The sequence below is a fragment of the Chiloscyllium plagiosum genome, unplaced genomic scaffold (genome assembly GCF_037043375.1).
Source record: "Chiloscyllium plagiosum isolate Xiang-an unplaced genomic scaffold, Cpla_swu_hap1 HiC_scaffold_5, whole genome shotgun sequence".
In the NCBI taxonomy this organism is placed as follows: Eukaryota; Metazoa; Chordata; class Chondrichthyes; order Orectolobiformes; family Hemiscylliidae; genus Chiloscyllium; species Chiloscyllium plagiosum.
Genome location: NW_028270143.1, coordinates 15888349 through 15911214, shown reverse-complemented (window position 1 = coordinate 15911214; position 22866 = coordinate 15888349). Strand labels below are relative to the sequence as shown.

The window sequence follows — 22866 nt, the reverse complement described above, 5'->3', positions numbered from 1 at the left end:
TTTATAATCGAACAATTAAAAATACAATGTTGAATGTGCATAATATATTGATGGTATAACATCCTGACCGGAAAATTTTGACATTAGTTTGTGCTCAACAGACTTTGTTTGCGCTCACTTGTGTTGCCGTATGCTTCAAAGTGTTCATTTGGTCATCATTTGGTGTCTGTTGAAATCATTAACCCTGAAATGAAATGAGTGCTCTGACCACATCAGATACAAACATTTACTTGTCGTTAATGTAGTCAACAGAATCAACTGAAATCACTGGAAATTAACTGACGAGCGCAATGCTGATACAAAACCATCAAAGCATTCTAAAGCATTCTTCAGCCTGGACGTGACCAAGAAATAGAAGGAAGTGAGGACTGCAGATGCTGGAGATCAGAGTCGAGAGTGTGGTGCTGAAAAAGCACAGCAGGTCAGGCAGCTTCTGAGGAGCAGGAGAATCAATGTTTTGGGCATCAGCCCTTCATCAGGAATGAGCAAGAAATAAACTAAAAAATAAATAAGGGATCTGTTCTAAGAACAGTCATTGGACCTGAAATGTTAACTCTGCTTTTTCTCAGCAGATGCTGCCAGACCTGCTGAGTAATTCCATCATTATCTAATTTTATAAGGAATAAATGCTAAACTAATGATCACAAAGTCTCAGGGACTTGACACATACATGAGGTGCGTAATTGTTCAAAATAGACAAATCACTACAGAGTTGATTTAACTGTAATTAGTATTAGTTATATAAGTGATATTGTATTTTTATTACAATATTTCTTATTATCGTGCTTCCTGTCGTGATTGGGACCAGGTTGACCTTGTTAACTACAAAGTTCTTGATTAGGGTTGTTAACTGGGATCAGTCAGGAAAGCCTTGGCTGACCAATATAACCAGATTAGAATCTCCTCAGTTGAATACTAACTCCGAGCTGGCTAGCAACAGCTGGTGTGCTGTTCACTAGTAAATAAAAGAATGATGGAACATGACCTCTGTGAAGTTATTTCACTTCCCAATTCTCTCCTCTTTCTTCCTTCCCATTCCACGTTTCCAAATTCACCTGCCCTCTATATATCCCCCCACTACCAGCACAGCCTACCCCACTCAACACCCCGCTACTCAAATTACATGCTTGTTCAAACTGCAAGCACACTGGCTTTGTCCTGTACATGATGAGGCTTCCTTGCAGCAGCATCAGCTAAGTGGGTTTGGGAAGTCTGTGAGGGGGTAGGTAAGGGTAAGAAAAGGGAAATTCAGTCCTAGGGCTGCCAATCTTCATAATGGGAAGAAGCAACCCATCTCTTCTGGCAAGAGGAAGGGAGGATGTTGAAACTCAAGTTGGAACTTAAATGGGGATGAAGTGTTATGGAAAGGGTCTCAAGTTTGGCGTGGAGAAAGCACATAGGCTAAAAATAATGAGGGGTTTGTAGAACAGAGAGAGAGGGGATATAGTTCTGAGACTCAGGGGAGGGGGGGTGAAGAAGTTGGGTAGTCTTGAGAATGAGACAGCGGGGAGATGATGTAGTCTTAGGTGAGGGGAGTGAGGTGGAGGTGTAGTCCTTTGGCAGGTGGAGGAAGTTGAGACAAGGTACAGTCCTGAAATGGAGTTGAGGTGTCCAATCCCAAGAATAAGGCAGTTGGGGCAGGGAAGGTGGAGTGAGAGGGAGTAAGGGAGAGTTGGGTTGGTGAGGACCTGAGACTCGGTTGGGGCGGGGTGGGGGGGGGCGGTTGTGAATGTAGGCTGTGTATGTAGGCCCATATCAATGTGTTGCCAACAGGCCTGAAGTACTTAGACTGAGAGTGGGTGCTCCCAATACTTGGCAGGGGAGTGGGGTGGGTTTCGTGGAGAGTTGCAAAGGTGGGGTGACAGCAAGTTTGTGGTTCTGAGTCACGTGCGTGATACAGCTTGTATTTATTTAAAAAAACATTTTATTCATAACATTAATTTTATCTTTTTCTCATCTTTCCCTTTTAGGTGTAGACTTTGTAGGGATGTCTGATTTTCTTGGCTCGTAGCAGAGCCTGGATGTTGGATGCCCCTGACTCTGTGGTGCCTTCTGCCAGCAGTCTGTTGAGTTTCTCATTATTGCAGATGGCAGACTGTTGCTGGCAGGGTCAGTGCAGAAAGTCATTGTCGTCCTAGGTGCTCCCCTCATGACAAAATCTCAGCTATCAGGCACAATAAAACAGCAGCAAAGTAGACAGAGGCTATGAGGAAGAGAGTTCCAGATTTTTGATCCAATGAACATGAAGCAATGGTAATATATTTCCAAGTCAGGATGGTGAGTAGCTTGGAGAGAACTTCAATGATGGTTATGTTCCCATGTATCTACTGCCCTTGTTCATCTAGATGAATGAGGTTATAGGTGTGGAAGCACTGTCAGAGGAGTACAGGATGATTGCTGAGTTGCTGGTTTTCATTTTTCGTGACATACTTGAAATTTTAATTCAACTGTAATCGTATTTGCTCCAGAGTTGTCTCATTTACATTATTGTTAACTATTTTACCGCTTGTTGACTATTCAATGAGCTGTGATCACTTCCAAATGCTTGTGATTGCTTCAACAAATTTAACAAGGTGTGATGGCTTTTGAACTTAATTGAGTGTTTAGTTTGCAATCAAATCTCAATCCAAATTACACCATTTGATTTCAATCGATGTCCTGTCCATTTTGGAGCACCATCATTTGCAGAATCAATGTTGGAATCTCCTGGTCAGTATTAAAATTACTTTCGCGCAAAGCAAACTCCATTAACTGCAGTGGCCAATGTAACTAAGACTAATAACACCATAATGATCACAGTAGTGACAGGCATGAACCCTTGCAAATTTTGATCTGAATTTTTCCTTCACTTGAACACTTCTTGGCTGATCAAGAGTTGGTTTCAGCTTGCTTTCTTTTCAATTGGTTTCCAATGATTTCATTTGAATATTGTTGGGCACGTTACAAGAAAATAAATATTGTGAGTTGATGCACTTGAAGTGCTATATGATTTCCTTTCCTGGCTATTGATCTCAATAGATCACTGCTACATAACAATCAATCGCTGAATGAATGCTATGAAATGCAGATCATCAAACATCCTTGCGATCAAACAGTGTTAAGTGTAGAATGATGTCAATTTTTTTCTGGTAACTATGTTTGTTCCATCTTAGTCCATTAATTAACTCAAATGTAACAATCAGCCAATGGAAGTTAATATTCAATCGTCTATATTTACCACATTTATAACAAAAGCATTTTTTTTTAATTACGTGAATTCTAATCTATGTATCAGAAATGACATGTAAGAAATATTGCCACCTTGCTACTAATCTGAACTGAGTGTGAATTGTAGGATGCATACTGCACAGTGTGAACATTACTCTAAAACAGCCTTCTGTAGCTAGGGGGTGTTTTCAAAATTGGATTTGTCTAAATATCATCACATAATTTATAATATGTCAAATTAATTTGTGCAAAGTAGCTATTAAATAAGTTTGTTCATGTCTATAAACTACTGTAGTTTGCCAGGTAGCTAATTTCAAGCATTTGCTTTTACCTTTATTCCATTTGCCAGTATACCTTGAGGCAATGGAACACAAGGTGAATTACTATTCTGCAGCAAAAATAAAATGGTAAACCTGAACATTATGCTTTGAATGATTATTTAACCTTTGTTTCTTGGGGTTTTACTTTATCATGTTTCTGCAACAGCAGTCCATAATCTTTGTCAGCATACCTTAGAGATTGTCAGAAAGTGAAAAAAAAATGGCACTGATGTTACAGTCCTCCACCCTTTCTCCGAGTCAGAGATACAACAAAAGTGCTTTCAGATCTAAATGAAGCGAGTCACAGCATTCTTTCTGTGTTGTCACAACAGATTTATCAAGGCCGTCTGATGTTGTTTCAAGCTCTCTCATCTCCTTCATGTTGTCAAAGGCCTGCCATCATTGGAAAGGTACATAGCTCTTTGAGAGGATTAGAGGATAGAACATAATTTAATCCTTTGTAAAAAAAAGTGTCAGACGTAGCTTTAGAAGTGCAACTGGACATGGCAAAGGCAAGAAGGGACACTAACTGAGGTTGGGTGGGAAGCTTTAATCTTTATTGTTTTCCTTGAAATTTAAGTCTTGCATGTGAAAGTTTTATTTGTTTATAACAACACTTTTTTACTTTTCTTTTCAGTAAAAATATTTTGGCATCAAATATCTAAATTATTAATGGACAATAAGGTAAGGTAAATTCATATATTCATCTTTAATTTTCAGTTACCTTCTTTTCATAGGGTATGTGATTTTTGTATTGAAGGGGTAACACATTTCATACTTATGATTAAAAAGAACACATTTAAGGGATATTTCTGGGACTGAAATTTCATTGCAATTTGATCTCATCATTTTACTTTGTGGTTATCTCCAGAAATTATGACAGAACATTTAAATATTGCAAATGAAAGCAATTCAAGTGTTTCCTCATGAATAGCATTTCTTGGGAAACTGAATCGGCCATTTGTTAAATATTGTGAAAATGCCATCATAAATAAATTTTAACAAATGCTTTTAGCTAAAAGGTTAAAGTACTTTAAAGAACAGGTTTTGAGTGATGAATTTTGCTATTTCTTGAACTGGTTTGACACACCTTAAAACAGTTTTCCCCCCAACTAATTTATTTGACATTTCATCCGCACAATTTCAGTTTATGAGCTTGTTGAGGTACAGCAGACAGACACAAACATGTTATTGACTTCCTACTCATTTTAATTTTTTCAGACAATGTAGCTAGTAGGTATATATGGACTGCATAAGGAGAAGGTATGTGCCAGAATTACAATTTGTATTCCTGCAAAACTCAATACATCCTAAAACTGGAAACGTAAAATGTTCTGTTACTATACAAAAAAATTGGAAGCTAAAGGTAAATGATTCAATATTGTCTTGAATGTCAGAATATCTAAAAACCTGATAAACTTTTATTTTAAATCTATTTGATGTTTTGTATATGTCATTGCTTGTCGGTTGGTCCCCTCCCATCTATGAAGATCTGTTTTGAGATGAATCGGAGGAAATGAAGGAGATGCGTATGAAAGGGGTGAACTTTAATGTAACCCATCATTGCGCAGATGATGAGATTGGATTGGCTATCCGACTTACAACTTGTTCTGGGTGGCAAATGAAATGGCTGTTGTCCAAAAGCCTTTGTTAGCATATCGTGACAAAGGTCAATGATATTGATTTGCAATAAAGATATTTATCCAAACCTTTGAGTTCCCATAACAAAGAAAAGAATTGCATGTTATATCATTTGCAAGTGTACAGACATTGTCCAGAAAGAAAATCATTCTATGTGAACTAAAACAAACTGTTAGTTGGAGTTTCCTCCTAAGAGGCCAAGTGTCATTGTGGGCCCAGAAAGCAAATGAGTCATAGTCTTGGGCACAAGTAGAGATTTCTCTATAGAATATGTGCAGTACCATCACAAAGCCCATTTTGTGCACTGATGCTTCAATCAAATACAAAAAGTCATGTGAAGCTTCATTACAAGTGCAAGAATCGGCTAAATGACAAATGTTATTAACAGGCAGACAGGAAGCCTTGGAACCCCATAGGTCCTTCCAGGCACCTCATCTCAAAGAAATCAGGTCATTACTTAACAGTCTGGGACACAGGATCTCCAGAGGCCTTAGCATTCAGAGTCCAATCCAATGCTGGATATGGTAGAGCAGAGTCAGAAGACAGTGTCCAAAATTTGGAGACTGCTCCCTTGAGTTGACCTTGCAAGGTGTGCATGAATGAAGAGCACCCTGTACCTTAGGTGTGGCAACAAAAGGTTATTCTCTTGATGAAGGGAGTGGGGTTGGAAGTAGATGAGGCATTCAGCAGGCAATTGATTCAGGGGTCTGACTAGGTTCTGTGCTAAAGAAGGATGAATTGTTTGTTGCTGTCTGCAAGAGTAAGTTCAACTGGTCAACTGAATCAAACATGCCTCCAAATAACTGGATCCTCCCAGAGTAAGCTTGCCATTATACAGGACCATCATGCACATCCTTGGATGAACAACCTCTCTGTTGCTCGCCTTATGTCTAATCCGTGTCCTCTTGGGACATGACAGCAGTTCAGTGCGGCATTAATTCTCCTCTGCCAGGGATCCCAATGCTGCTATTTACTTATACGTGGATGAGCCCCAGAAGACCATTGTCACCTAGACCGAGTGCCACTGCAACATGAGAGCCAATGCCATTGTGACGAGGTAGCAGTGTAGTCAGCAGGTTTCCACCAGCTCAGCAGTGACTGCTGAGGAAATATCCAGACATAGTGCTGGAAAACATAAGGTTAGACATTATTGAACTCACTTCGGGTGTGTAAGTATGAAAGTTTTGCAAAGCACCAACATGTAAATCAATACAACCTAAATTTCCAAAATCCTTTGGCCTTGTACAAGCTAGGTATTCTGCTAACAGCTTTGGAGTCCCTTCTAAAACATCTTGAGGGACAATGATTATCTTAGACACTAACATGTGCTTCAGATGCAAGGTTTCATACAGCACTGATTCTGTCATGCACAGGTCCTACCTCAGGAGATGACCCTCTGGGAAGTGGGTTTGAAGCCTCTGAAGGTGGAAGCTATGCGATTGAGTTGTGTGTGTCAATCAGCATCATGCAGCCCCTTTACATTTTTGTAATAGATGACTGTCCCTTGAAAATGAGAGTCTACACTTGACAAATGTAGCTTCAATGTAAACCCATAGAAACTTTTAAAAATAGGAGCAGCTATAAGCTATTCAGCCATTCTGCCATTCATTTCAATCAACAGAATGCCATCCATGCTCTCAAGACCAATCGCAACATTGTCATCAAACCAGCACACAGAGGAGGAGCCATTGTCATACAGAATGGAATGGACTACTGCAAAGAAGCATATCAACAACTGAATGACCAGGAACACCACAGACAACTACCTGCTGATGCAACAAAAGAACACACCCTTGAACTCAACAGACTGTTCAAGATTTTTGACCCAGTCCTTCAGAGTATCTTATATATTCTCATCCCACGTACATTTCACGTAGGGGACTTCTACTGCCTTCCAAAGATACACAAATCGAAAATACCTGGACGTCCCATTGTATCAGGCAATAGGACCCTTTGGGAGAACCTCTCTGGCTATGTCGAGGGCATTTTCAAACCCATTGTACAGGGAACTTCCAGCTTCTGTTGCGACACTAGGGATTTCTTACAGAGCTTCAGCACCCATGGACCAGACGAACCAGAAGCATCCCTCGTCATGATGGCATTTCAGCTGTCTATACCAGCAACCCCCACAATGACAGCATCACTGAAACAACCTTAGTACTCAATATCAACATCTGCAATCACCTGGGACCATCCTATAAATCATCCGTTTCATCCTCGACCACAACAACTTCACTTTCAACGACCAGTTCTTCATCCATACATACAGAACAGCAATGGGGACCAAATTTGCACCCCAACATGTCAATATTTTCATGCAAAATTTGAACAAGACTTCTTTACTGGGTAGGACTTTCAGTGAATGCTATACATCAGATACATTGATGATATTTTCTTCCTTTGGATTCATGGTGAGGAATCACTGAAACAGTTACATAGCAATATCAACAAGTTTCACCCCACCATCAGACGTACCATGGACTACTGTTCAGAATCAGTTTCATTCTTGGACACCCACATCTTCATCAAGGATGGCCCATTCAATACTTCACTCGACCGCAAACCCACAGATAACCTCATGATGCTGCATTTCTCTAGCTTCCACACTAGACATGTTAAAGAAGCCATCCCCTATGGCCCTGTGCATACACAGGATCTGTTCAGATGAGGAGGAACGCGACGGACACCTGAACGTGTTGAAGGGCAACCTCATAAGAACGGGATATAATGCTCAACTCATTGATTACTAGTTCCGACGTGTCACAGTGAAAAACCACAGCAACCTCCTCAGAAGGTAGACTCACGGTACGACCGATAGAGTGCCCTTCATTTTCCAAAGTTAAAAATCACACAACACCAGGTTATAGTCCAACAGGTTTAATTGGAAGCACACTAGCTTTCGGAGCGACGCTAGTGTCCGAAAGCTAGTGTGCTTCCAATTAAACCTGTTGGACTATAACCTGGTGTTGTGTGATTTTTAACTTTGTACACCCCAGTCCAACACCGGCATCTCCAAATCTTCATTTTCCAGTACTTCCCGGGACTGGAGAAACTACGTTATGTTCTTCGCGGCCTTCAACACATCTTCAATGAGGATGAGTACCTCGCAAGACCTTCCCTACACCTCCACATCTCACCTTTAAACAACCACCAAACCCTAAACAGGCCCATTGTTCACAGCAAGCTACCCAACCTTCAGGATAACATCAACCACAACACCACACAACCCCCTGCCACGACAATCTCTGCAAGACTTGTCAGATCATCGACATGAACACTACCATCGCATGTGGGAACACTACCCACCATGTACTGACTCCGCCAATGTTGTCTATCTCGTAGCTGCAGGTAAGGATGCCCAAGGTGTGGTATATTGGCAAGACCAAGCAGATGCTATGACAACGGATGAATAGACACTGTGCAACAATTGCCAGACATGAGTGTTCCCTCCCAGAACAGGGAACACTTCAGCGTTCCAGGACATTCAGCCTCTGATTTTTGGGTAAACATCCTCCAAGGTGGACTTCGAGCTACAACACAACACAGAATCGCTGAGCAGAGACTGATAGCCAAGTTCCATACCTATGAAGACTGCCTCAATCATGATCTTGGGTTCATGTCATACTACATGTGACCCCACCATAATGTTCTATATCTGTAAAATCCTCCTTATTGTCCTGCTTTGACACCATTACCTTGATAAATTGTTTTGACCTTTCCACGTTAATTAGTTTGTGCAGTTTTGGTTTACCTATTACACTCTGTCACACACACTCTCTTTCTCACGCATTCACACTCACACACACACCCACTCTCTCACACACTTACTCAAACACACTCACACACATTCTCTCTCAAATGCACACACTAATACATAAATCTATGGGTTGAATCATTTCTTCCAAGATGTGGGTTTATTTGCAGATACTTTCTATTTTGTTAAAAAAACCCACAATTTGTAGTCACAGTCAGTGTGGCATTTTACAAATTCCTGCTTTCGGAACAAGACCAACCTGAAGTAAAACTCAGAGACAGACTCTAAAGGCCTCACACCTACAATTCAGTGTCTGACCTGAGATGTCATCTTTTGTATCTCTACCTGATTTGGAAAGTTAGGCAGGCACTGATAAAATCTTTAAGTATCTTGGAACAATAACTTGTGACAGATCCTGAGTTTGCATCGTAATCAATCGAAACTCGCATTTCCTTTCTAACAGAGTTCTCCATCAGCCATTTTGGGTTTGTTCACTACACTTACACCAATTGTATGATCCTTTGATCTCTCTGCTTACAGACTCTGTATTGGTGTGCCCTCTCTCTCTTCACCTGATGAAGAAGCATTGCTCTGAAAGCTGGTGATTTAAGATAAACCTTTTGCTACACTCCATCTGAGGTAAGAATATCCTTCCTCAGATGAGGAGACCAAAATTGCTCCATGTGTGGCCTCACCAGTGTCCTGTACAAGTGCAGCAAGACATCCCTGTACTCAAATCCTCTCGCTATGACAGTCAACACACCATTTGCCTTCTTTACCACCTGCGAGCTTACTTTCAGAGATTAGCGGAGAGACATTAGTTTCATTGCACATTTCCCTCTCAACTTATAGCCATTCAAATAATAACACACCTTCCTGTTTTTGCTCCCAAAATGGAAAAGCTCACATTTATCCACATTATGCATCATCTATCATGCATTTTTCCATTTACTCAACTTGTTCAAATCTCTCTGAACCATCTTCGTATCCCCTTCACAATTCATCCTCTCACCTAGCTTTGTGTCACCTGCAAATATGGAGATATCGCATTTAATTCCCTCATCTAAATCATTAATGCTCCAAGAACTGATTCCTGCGCCATCCGGCTCGTCACTGCCTGCCATTTGGAAAAAGACCTGTTTATTCCCGTTCTTTGTTTTCTGTCTGCCAACCGGTTTTCTATCCATCATAATGCACCACCTGCAATTCCACACCCGTGAATTTTACATGCTAATTCTAGTAGATTTGTCACACACAAATTTCCTTTCATAACTCCAAGCTGACTTTTGGCGGCACGGTGGCACAGTGGTTAGCACTGCTGCCTCACAGTGCCAGAGACCCGGGTTCAATTCCCGCCTCGGGTGACTGACAGTGTGGAGTTTGCACGTTCTCCCCGTGTCTGCATGGGTTTCCTCTGGGTGCTCCGGTTTCCTCCCACAGTCCAAAAATGTGCAGGTTAGGTGAATTGGCCATGCTAAATTGCTCGTAGTGTTAGGTGAAGGGGTAAATGAAGGGGAATGGGTCTGGGTGGGTGCGCTTTGGAGGGTCGATCTGGACTTGTTGGGCCGAAGGGCCTGTTTCCACACTGTAAGTAATCTAATCTGACTCTGCCCAACCCTATCACTGTTTTCTAAGTGCTCTGCTATTAAAACTGTTAGTATGGACCCAAGTATATTTTCCACTAATGATGTCAGGCTGACTAGTCTACAATTCCTGATTTTCTCTCTATATCCTTTTAAAAATAATACGGTTACATTATGTACCCTCCAATCTGTAGGAACTGTTCCAGAGTCTACAGAATCTTGAAAGACAACCACCCTTGCATCTATTATTTCTAAGGTCATTTCCTTAAGTACTCTGGGATGTAGATTATCAGCCTCTTCATTCATATTAATTTCTCCAACACCATTTCATTCTAATACTGATATCCTTAACTTCTCCCCCACATTAAATCCAAGCTGACTCTGCCCAACTCTATCACTGTTTTCTAAGTGCACTGTTTTCTAAGAGACTGGGGTGGCACGGTGGCACAGTGGTTAGCACTGCTGCCTCACAGCTCCAGAGACCCGGGTTCAATTCTCGCATCAGGCAACTGTCTATGTGGAGTTTGCACATTCTCCCTGTGTCTGCATGGATTTGCTCTGGTTTCCTCCCACAGTCCAAAGATGTGCAGGTTAGGTGAATTGGCCGTGTTAAATTGCCCATAGTGTTAGGTGAAGGGGTAAATGTAGGGGAATGGGTCTGGGTGGGTTGCTCTTTGGAGGGTCGGTGTGGACTTGTTGGGCCAAAGGGCCTGTTTCCACACTGTGAGTAATCTAATCTAATCTAAATCTGGTGTTTTCAATATTTCTGGTCTGTTATTTGTATCTTCCTTTGTGAATACAGAACCATAGTGCATACTTAATTCGTCAACCATTTCCTTATTCCCCATTACAAATTTCCCTGATTATGACTATAAGAGACTGACATTTGTCTTCACTAATCTTTTTCTCATCAAAAGTATGGAAACTTTTACAATGAGTTATGTTCCCCATAAGATTAACCTTGTACTGAATTTTCCCCTTCTTAATCAATCCCTCTATCCTCCTTTGCTGAATTCTAAACTGCTCCCTCTCCTCAGTCTGTTGTTTTTCCAGAGTCAAAAAGTGTGGTGCTGGAAAAGCATGGCAGATCAGGCAGCATCCGAGGAGCAGGAGAGTCGACGTTTCAGGCATAAGCCCTTTATCAGGAATATAGGGAGGAAGGGGGCTGAGAGATAAATAGAAGAGTGGGGGTGAGGCTGGGAGACAGGTAGCTGGGAAGGCGGATGCAGGTGGAAGGTGAGAGTGATGGGTCGGTGGGGAGGGTGGAGCGGATAGTTGGGAAGGAAGATGGCCAGGTGGGACAGGTTACGACGGTGGTGCTGATTTTGAGGGTTGGATCTGGCATAAGGTGTGGGGGGGGAGGGAAGATTTAGAAACTAGTAGAGTCAATGTTGATGCCGTGTGGTTGAAGGGTCCCAAGGCCGAAGATGAGGTGTTCTTCTTCCAGTCATTGGGTGGCTTGGATTTGGTGGTGGAGGAAGCCTAGGACTTACATGTCCTTGGTGGAGTGGGAGAGGAAGTTGAAGTGGTTGGCTCCAGGATGGTGGGGTTGTTTGGTGCATGTGTCCCAGACATGGATGGATATGCAGGAAAATCTCTGCCAGATGTGAAAAGATCTTTTGGGGCCTTGGGTAGAGGTGAACGGTGAGGTGTGGGTGCAGATTTTACACCTCTTGCGGCGGCAAGGGAAGGTGCCAGGTGTAGAGGGTGTGTGGGTGGGAAGAGTGGACCTAACAAGGGAGTCATGGAAAGAATGGCCTCTGTGGAATGCAGATAGGGGTGGGGAGGGAAATATGTCTCTGGTTGGGGAGTCTGATTGGAAACGGTGGAAATGGTGGCAGATAATGTGCTGTATCTGGTTATTAGTGGGATTCAAGGTGTGGGAGGAGGTGTAGTCCAGCTAGCTGGGGGGGTTAAGTGGGTTGGAAATACATATCTGTATTGAGTCAGTCAGCTGAGATGGAGACAGAGAAGTGCAGGAAAGGAAAGGAGGTGTCCGAGATGGTGCAGGTGAACTTAAGGTCAGAGTGGAAGGCGTTGGTGAAGTTGATGAACTGTTCCACCTCCTTGTCAGAGCACAAATTGGCGCTGATGTTGTTTTTCCAGAGCAACTTGGCTTCTCCTTCCTTGGAGATAATGTTATCTTTAATTTCCCTTGTAAAGCCCTTAGCCATCTTTCATGTTTTACATTTGCACCAGGCAGGAATGAACAATTGTTGTGATTCTTTGAATATTAATAATTACCTTTCTACAATCATCTCTTTCAGTAACATTCCTGAACCTATTACAGCTGACTCACGCCTCATTCCATTGTAGTTTCTCCCATTTAGATTCAGGATCCTATTCGTAGAATCAATTACATTTCTGTCCAACTTGATGAGGAACTGCATCATATTATGGCTGCTAATCTCTCACACAGCGAGGTTGCCAATTATTCCTTTCTCATTGCATGGCACCCAGTCTCAGGTGGTCTTTTGTTGAGTTGGTTTGTCAATGTATTGGTCCAGAAAGCTATTGCATATGTACTCCAGGAATTCCTCCTCTACAGAATTCTTGCTAATTTGATTTGCCCAATTTAGATACAGATGAAGGTCACCATAATTAATGTCGCATGCATCTCTTATTTGCTATTTCATGCCATTTCCAATGTTACCCCTACAGTTTGGGTTCTATATACTACCACCACTACCAGTGTTTTTTGCCCCTTAGTGTTTCTCAGCTCTGCCCACACTTTTCTGCATCATCGGAGCTAATATCCTTCATCACTATTGCATTCACTTCCTTGTTAACCTGAAATACAATGTCACTGCCTTTTCCTTTTTAGTTGTTCTTCCTAAATACTGAATACTCCTGGGTGTTCATTTGTAATTCCTGGTTATCCTGCAGTCATGTCCCTATAATCCTGACCAAATTGTTTTCATTCATTTGCCTGCTAAATTCATCTACTTTAGTGTGAATGCTTTGTCAATTAATGCTTGAAGTCCTCATCCTTTAACCGTTACTTGGTCCATTTCCATGATTTTTTTGCCATGGCCTTGTTTAACCTTGGCCCTTGATTTCTCTGCATATCACTTTTTGGATTCCCCTTTCTGTCTTTTGTTTTGTCCCTGATTCTCCTCCTTCCGCCTCCTTGTCTAAGTTCATATCCCCTTGTCATTTTAGTTTAAAGAACTCCGTCCTGATGTTCTGACCACCAAACAAAAAAGAAGGTTATCGGTAGAAAAGGATCAAAGAAGTGTACAATGTATGACAAGGAAAGCAACACAAAATTTCACCATCAAAAAAACTAGCAATCCCTTGGGGTCAGTAAAGAGTATGGAATACAAACTGCCAATTAGTTCTGCATGTCCACAAATATTTATGCAAAGCCACTTGTTTTCAGATCTAGCTGCTATATGGCTGCTTCATGTTACCACTGCCCTGAGGTTTCTTTGCATCCTCATCATCAGTGTTTACTCCTTCAACATCTCTATCAAAATCCCCTTCTTCTTTGTTTGAGGAAACAAGATAGCTGTTCCAACTCCCCTCTTTCGAATTATCTCCATTCAGAATGGCTGTGCAATCAATTCTGGAAATGCTGTCTGGTGAGGACTGGAGTGTTCCTTCTTCTGAGTAGTCTGGACAATGGAAGCACATCTTCAGAACTGTCTATTCAGTGAAGACTACAATGGATACATTTGCAGTATTGTTCACCATCAGTCTGAGGGCTTTTCACCATCAGTCTGAGGGCTTTTCACTGGAGTTGTGAACCATGCCCAGTGGACTACAACAAGCCAGCCCTGGAGATAATCTTAGCAAATTAGCAAATTTGCTAATCTTAGCAAATTCAATTAACCAAAGATGGTGTATGTAATATAAGTACTGATTCAGCTTCCTGAAATTGAGTACTCACCCACAGGAATTGTTCCCTATGTGTGCAAATGAGGTCAACCTTTCTGATCAGGAATCTGATTGGATGATGTATGGAGCTCTGACTGCCACATGCAGTACTAATCCATGACTTCAAATCCCAATTTTAATTCTACAAATACTTGGCATAAAAATGCAACCCTAATGTCACCAATAGCCATGCAACCATCATTGAAGGTGAGAAAAGCCACTCTGGTTCACTAATGTCCTTGAGGAAAAGAAATCAGCCATCTTTTGGCCTACATATGACACAGCAATATTCATGACTCTTAACTACCCTCCAAAATGGCCTCACATTCCATTCAGCTGTATCAAACTGCAACAAATTCCAAAGGAATGAAATCTGAGGCACCATCTGACATCGACCCAAGCAATAGAGATCACAACGCCAACTTAGCCTCTCAACATCATCCCTGCAATGTTTTCCTTACCAACATCTGGCAGCTTGTGCCAGAATTGAGAGAGCTGTCCCACTGACTTGTCAAGCAATAGCCTGTCATAGTCAAGTTCATGGAATCATACTTAACCAATGTGCCAGACACCACGTTTCATTGCTCTGGGTGAGTCCTGTTCCACCAGTAGAACAGATCTACCAGAGATGGTGGCACGGTGTGTACAGTTAGGAAGGAGTTGGTCTGGGAGTTTTCAATGCTGTCTACAGATCCCATATCTCACAGCATCAGGTTAAAGATAGGTAAGAGAGTAGGGAAGAGTATAAAGAAGATACAAGAAGCTACATAAAAAAGACAACTTTGACTTTTAAAATTGAGTGATGTTAATCACTAAGAAGAGATATTAGTTCTGCCAGATGTTTGACTCAGTGGTTAGCACAGCTGCATTACAGCACCAGGGGCCTGGGTTTAGTTCCAGCCTCAGGCAACTGTCTGTGTGGAGTTTACACATTCTGCCTGTGTCGGTGTTGGTTTCCCCCAGTTTCTTCCCACAGTCCAAAGGTTTGCAGGTTAGATGAATTGGCCATGCCAAATTGCCCACAGTGTCCAAAAATGTGCAGGCTAGGTAGGTTAACCATGGGAAATGCACAGTGATACGATAGGGAGGTAAAGCTGGGTTGGATGCTCTTCGAAGGGTCGGGGTGGATTTGATTGACTGAAAGGCCCATTTCTACACTAGAGGGATTCTATCATGTGATGTTATGTTTTCTTTACTGTGATTTAGTATTATGGAAGTTATTATGAGAGTTTTCATTCTTTATTTGACATGAGATGGACAGTCGAGAAACAGGATCATTATCCATAAGCAGCACAAGTTTTAACACTTCTCTTTGTTGATTCAGTCAAAGTAATTACTGGCATAATGTCACCAGAGTGATTGCCTGTGAATTCTTGGCCCAATTAAATGATTTCCCCAAAACATTCTGTTGATTTTAACTAAGCAACTGTCACTTATTCAGAGTCATTCGTTTTTATGAAGCGCATCTCTATAACCTAGGTGTTTCTGTTTCAGTTAAAGCTTTGGCTTCAAATGGTTTGAAACTAAATTTATTTGATGGATTGAATCTTGACATCAGGATGTCAAACTAGTCAATCAATAACCATAAAATGTGGTTTTAGCTTTGTGCTAAAGCACAAACTTTTCACTTAGGTCAGCTTCCAAACACTGAGCTATATAATGATTGATGTTTTTATACAGTATGAATAACATTTATATTGTTTGAAATGTTTATGTGAAAAATAAGGAATCGTGATTAATGTAACAGTTAAGATTGTTAGCTTTTCATTTTGGAGGAGAATTCAAATTTATGAGTACAACTTGTTCCGACTTAGAAAAACTAAGTTGGATTTCTGCAGTGTTTTTGGAGTGACAGTATGGATCATTTGTTTATATTTGAAAATGATGTGAGGTCCCGATATTTTGAATTTGTCCTCTCAAAACTAAAATGATGAGTCAGGAACAAATGACTGCAGATGCTGGAATCTGTACTGAACTTGTTCATGAACCTGAGCTGAGATTTTACAAGCAGTGTTTCATGATAAAAAAGTAGCTGTACAAAGTCAACAATACAATGATTTACAATAGTCTGAGTAGTATTAGAACCACACTATTTTTCAGAACAAAAAAATCCTTGTGTATAATGAATTAATAACTTGTACTGGTAAAGTATGTAAAACATACTTGAAAAATATCACTTCTTCTACTGAAATATGTACAAGTACACAGGCATTAGTGATGCTTTATTAACTTACCTCAAATTCTCCACAATTACAATAGTCAGTTGATAAACAGTGGCAAAAGGCAGTTTCAAGCAATGACTTCCTCCCCATCCCCAAGTGATCATTGCTTATTGCAAACCCTGTTGTGTCAAATGACAACCAGAGATTAGATTGTCTTTAGTTATTTATGGCATTCTTGGGGGTTTCCTTGATCCTATAATAACCAAATTCATCAAAGTAAAAATGGGAAAACTCCACTGGAATCTTACTCACCCCAACACCAAAACATTTGTTGCTTAGTGTATGGTGCTGGCAACATTTTGCCTTGTAACACAATAGTTTGCTCTAGGGTGGTGAGCTCTGTGTTAAACGTCACTTGGTATACCTTAGGAATCCCTCTATGGCATGGTAATCTTTGTCACATTCACTGCAGAGGAACACTGTGGGTTGAGAATATGCATTGATTCACTCAATTCTGTTTGCTCTGGGCTCTTATTAACCAGATGCATTTTCATTTCCACTTACACGGTCCAGTACCCTTCCACACCATCAGTTCCTAGAGGTCATAGGAACAAGAAGAGACCATTCACCTCCTCAAATCTGCTCCACCATTCAATAAGATCATGGTTGATCTGTTGTCTAACTCCAAATGCCTTCCTTGGGTCCATATCCCTTGATACTTTTACTTAGTAAAAAAATTGTCTGTCTCAGATTTAAACTTAACAATTGAATTAGCATTGACCACCATTTGAGGAAGAGAATTCCAAACCTCCCCTACTCTTTGTGTTTAAACATGCTTTCTAATATCTCTCCTGAATGGAATGGCCCTAATTCTTAGACTATGTGCTGTGTTCTAGAATCTTCAACTAGTGGAAAGTTTATCTTTATTGACCCTGTCTTTCCCTGTTACATCCTGAAAACCTAAATTATGTCACCACTCAACCTTCTAAATTCTAGAGAATATAGGCCTGATTGTTGAAACTCTCCTAGAACTTAACCCCTATAGTCCAGATATCATGTTTATAAACCTGTGTTAAACTCCCTCCAGGTGTGGTGCCCAGATCTGCTCACAGTGCTTCAAGTGGGGTCTAACTAGGGTTTTGTATAACTGCAACACAATGTAAATAGCTCTATACTCCACTCCTTTAGGTATCAAGCCCAGAATTCCAATAGCCTTTTTGACTATTTTTTGCACCTGCTTGTGGTATTTTAAAAAGCTATGTACCTGAACCCCCTCACTCACACCCCCTCCCCCCGTCCCACCCCACCGCAAATCTTGTTGGATATCTATTTAACTTTGTGTCTTCTAAAAAATATCCTGATCCATCCTTTTTCGGTGTGAAATGGATAACCTGGCACTTGCTTATATTAATATTATATCTGCCTCAACTTTGCCCATTCACTGAATCTATCAATATCCAATTGTAATTTTATGCTGACATCAACACTGTCAACAATGCTATCCAATTATGTGTCATCAGCAAATGTACATATTTGGTTTTTTGACTTTGATGTTGAATTTGAATGATTTATCGCTTGCATTTTACAGTGAATAATACAGAAAATCCAGTGAAAAGCTTCAACTGTCATAATCTGCCACCATTTGGAATTGTTTAAGATTAAAAAGACTTAAGTGAAAGGAAGTCTATCTTCTTTGCACTACTTTCACCATGAATCCTGAGTCAGTTCACCAGCAACACGACACCTACGCTGCCAAACCTCCTCCACTGCCTCGCTGCTGTCTGCACTGGACCCACCATTGAAGGAGTCACCACACTTTTGGCACTATCCCATTGCCGCTGGGCCCATCTCACCTCTGCTACTGCTGCTGCCGAGCCCCATGCTGATCCCACACTAACCCTGCAACCAGGAGTCCCTGTCGCCTGCGCCGATAACCAGGGGTCCCTGCTCTGTGGCTACTGTGACCACAGCCAGGAGTCCATGGCTCCACTGCCGCTTCAATGACACCAGGAGCCCCCCTCTTGGTGTACCACGCTGCCGCTGCAGCTGCCACCCTGCCAATGCCAGGATTCCTTGGTCTGGGCCTATAGCAACCACAAGTCCTTGGCGCTGTTTTCAGGCCAGGCAGCTGCCTCGCCAAGAGTCCCACTCCAACCGTCCTCCTCTGAGATGTCACCCTGCCGGTGCAGCCATCTGGAAGAGTGCTGCTCCCACCATCGCCTCGGATCACCGGAGGGGCTTTGCTGCCACTTCCGCCACTGCTGATCTTAATTGCCAGGACGTCCTCACTGCCGCTGCCTCCAGTTGCCAGGAGATGCCATGTCCACTGCCACCTTTGACTGCCAGGAGGCTGCCACCACTTTCCGCATGGCACGTTCTTGCTGCTGCCACCCTAACCTGCCAAAGGAAAGAAGAACGAAAGAAAAAGAGAACAAGTAAATGGAAAAAAGGAGAACAAAAGCAGATGGAAGTGGCTGAGCCCCAGATAAGAACCTGCATGCAGCCATGCTATCCTGACGCCATCTTGGAACATTGAGCACTCACTCAATTGAGCAATTATTGTGAATAATTGAGGCCCAAAGCACACATCCCTGTGGGGCACCACTAGTCACGTCCTACCAATTTGAGTACTTAGCAATTATTCCAATTCTGCTTCCTGCCACTCAACCAATTTGCTATCCATGTCACAGCCATTGACCACTGATCTCCCAGTTGCCAGCATCAGTGCCTGTCATCTTTATATTTCACTTGCAGTATCATTGAAGTAAAGGTATGGATGCCAGGAAGTTGTGACCAAGTGGCTAATTCATCATTTAATAGTTTATGTATGCATATACCTTTAGGTATACATATCTCATCCATCCAATGAACATAGCTCAGTCAGTCAGAAATCATTGATTTAACAACATGCTTATAAGATGCATCCATCCATCCATTCTATATATATGGAAAGATATAGTTAAGAGTGTTTTGTCACCATGATACAGTGCCATTTAAGTTACAAAAAGAGTAAAATTAAATAACTTAAAATAGAGTTCATTCCCTATACAAAGGATCAACAAAAAAGCTGCATGGTGTTTGAAAGGTCCCTGCAAGATCCTGCAGCCAGGAGTTTCCACACCAGGCACCACCGTCACTGCAGCTGAAGACCAACTGTGTCCCCAAGTATATGCTGTTTACAAAGCCAGGGGACCTCTTCTGGGCACCACCACCACCGCCACCACCACAGCCAACGAGCCCGTGAGTCCATGCTACGGACTTACTGCAGCCCCTGCTCTGACAGGCTGACAGCCCACCGAGGTTCCAAGTCCCAGCTCCAGGCCTAATAAAGACAGGAGTCCTTGCTCTGGCCACTGTCTCTGCCAACGCCCATCCAACAACGCTCCATCTTCCCTGTGACATCAAAAGATGAAAGAAAAGTGAAAGAAAAAGATGAAAAAGGAGAGAGGGAGAGAAGGATGTGGCCGGACTACCTACAATCCCAGCTCTGCCATCTTGCAGGTAACTGAAGATTTGGTGATTTTGTCTTGTTAAAAGATGTCATGCTGGTCCTGAACTCCGATCAACTGGCTTTTAAAAGACTCCTACATATCAGATGTGAGTTTAGCTGCCCCCAATCTAATTTCCCCAGTTCCTGTCCAACACTGTTGGAGTTAGCCTTCCCCCACTTTAGCATTTCCATCTAAGGACCACTCTTATTCTTACCCATAACTACCTTCAAATTTATGGAATTATGATCACTTTTCCCAAAATGCTCCCCAACAGAAACTTCAATCACTTGGCCAGACTCCTTCCTCAATTCAGTGTCTGGTACGGAGCCTTCCCTAATTGGACTATCTACATATTGTTAAAAGAAGCCATATTGAACTCACCTAATAAATTCTGCCCCATCCAAGCCCCAGGCATTAATGGACACCCAATCAATATTGTGGAAGTTAAAATCACACATGACAACAACCCTGTGGCTTTTACATCTTTCCATGGTCTGCTTACCTATCTGTTCCTCAATCTCCTGCTGGCTAATGGGAGGCCAATAGCAGAACCCCATTATACTGACTGCACCTTTCTTTTTCATATGTTCAACCCATATGGCCTTGCTGGATTAGCCCTCCAACTTGGCATCCCTTTGTATAGCTGTGCTATTCTCTTTAATCAGTAATGCAGCTCACCAACCCTTTACCTACCTGTCTGCCATGCCAAAGCATCTAAAGCATTCTGATCTACTGCTCTGGTTCCCACCCCTCTGCCACACTACTCTAAACCCTCGCAAGTGGCACTAGCAACCTCCCTGCCAGGATATTGATGTCTATCCAGTTTAGATGCAACTTGTCCTTCTTATACAAGTCCCTCATGCCCTGGAAGAGATCTCAATGATCCAGAAATCTGAAGCTCTCCTTTTTACTCCAGCTCTTTAGCCATGCATTCAATTGTATTATCTTTCAACTTCTGGCCTCCCTCACTAGAATTTAGCACAGGGAGTCATCCCAAGATTACAACCCAAGAGGCCCTGCTTTTCACTTCCTCCCTAACTCTTTAAAGTCCCTTTTCAGGACTTCATATTTCTTTCTACTTCTGCTTTTAGTACCAATTTGGACTATGACCACTGGCTGCTCACCCTTTTCAGCATTTCCTGTGCCCACTCAGAGACATCTTGGCCGTGGCATCAGGGAGACAAGAAACAATCCTGGAATCTTGCTCACAGTCACAGAAATGTCTGCCTGTGCCCCTGACTGTAGAGTCTCCTATCATGACCGGTTGCATTGTCTTCAGCTGTGGCTTTTTCCTGAGAAAACATCCTTCCCAAACCAATCCAAAATGGTATATCTTATTAAGAGGGGAATAGCCACAGGGGACTCCTGCAATGTCTGCCCATTCTTGAGTCATCTTCCAGATGGTCATCCAATGCTCTTCTGTCTGTGTAGTCCTTACTTGTGTTGTGACCAGCTTGCTAAATGTGCTACCCAGCCTTATGGCTGCTCCATAGTGAGGTCACTCATAGCTCCAGGCAGTAAACCAGGAGCTACAGCTGAACACACTTCCTGCATACATGGTCACCATGGATACCGGAAGTGTCCCTGATTTCCCACATTTTGGCGGAGGATGAGTTTTCCTGCTGTTGTGAACCTCAATAACTACAGACAATAAACTAGGAACCAATTCCTCAATTTTACCCACTACTCACTACTCACTAAAATCAGGTTTCTTACTATTGCTGTCTATTCCTAACAAATTACAAACCATAAAAATAATTACTTTACACTCTATCTCCCTCCAGACACCATTCACGCAATCTCTAGACCTGGTTCTTCAGCAACCAATCAATCATACACCATTTTTTCAACCTAGACGTCACCTCTGGATCTCCATTTTTGGATTCGGGGTCTGTTCTATTCTGCTCTGCTTCTGCTGCCTCTCTGCCTGACCTCAATCCAGGCCCCACTCCTCAGGCTTTTATCCGGAAGCTTCTGCCACTGTTCATTCCCAGACTTGCTCTGCTCCATTCTGCTCTGTTTCCACGGCTTCTCTGAATAACTGCTTCACGCCAGAAAAAAAAATTACGATTAAATGCAAAATGTTGTGATAAATTAGAACAAAATCTCATCAGTCGCATTGCAATATATATAAAATTAAACTGTGCTGTGATTATCCAATTCCTTTATAAATTTTATGTGGGCTGTAAAATATGGGTTAAAAGGGACTCATTAGTCAATAAAAAGAAAACTACCCATGCTGCTTTCAAGACATTGAGAGACTTTTTATGTCATGTTTCTATTTGTACTCCTCTTCAAAAAACCTACTCTTTTTGGACATCAGTATTTTCCATCTCATCCTGTGATCTATAAATATTTTTTATATAGAAATGTTGTTCATGTAGAAAAATTGAATTCATAAATAACTGGTGTTGCCTTGTCCACCAGTCAGATTGTTGCACATCACTTCAGGCCAGTCCATTATTAACAATATCTCTGTGCCGTACAATCATCAGGATGACTGCCTTCTGCCAATCTTACTGTCATCCCATTTCAATGGACACAGGTCCCAGGGGATTGGTGGGAGTGTGTGTGGTGGTGGGGGTGTGGGGTTGGATGTTGGGAGTGTGGGGGAGGGGGGCATTCAATCACAGATTCATTCAAAGTTACAGGACAGTCATTTATATTGCAATAATATTATAAGACAAGGTTTACAACACAATGTTTTGGGTATCTATGAAATTCGAGTCTTCAGAACTAAGAAGCACTCATTTTTTTCGATTAATATGGATTTTTGACAATAGAGATGCTGCCAGTTTCCCTGGAATTCTTCCTTGTCCCCTGTCCACC

General features: G+C 41.9%; 1 long non-coding RNA gene across 1 annotated transcript; it reads left to right on the top strand.

The window, feature by feature from the left end:
- The first annotated feature begins 263 nt into the window (after window positions 1-263).
- Window positions 264-22259, top strand: LOC122550231 (uncharacterized). The gene is made up of 6 exons (XR_015757077.1): window positions 264-675; window positions 1971-2277; window positions 3860-3937; window positions 4165-4211; window positions 9463-9561; window positions 18135-22259. It is a non-coding gene; the product is annotated as an uncharacterized LOC122550231 (long non-coding RNA).
- The last annotated feature ends 607 nt before the right edge of the window (window positions 22260-22866 follow it).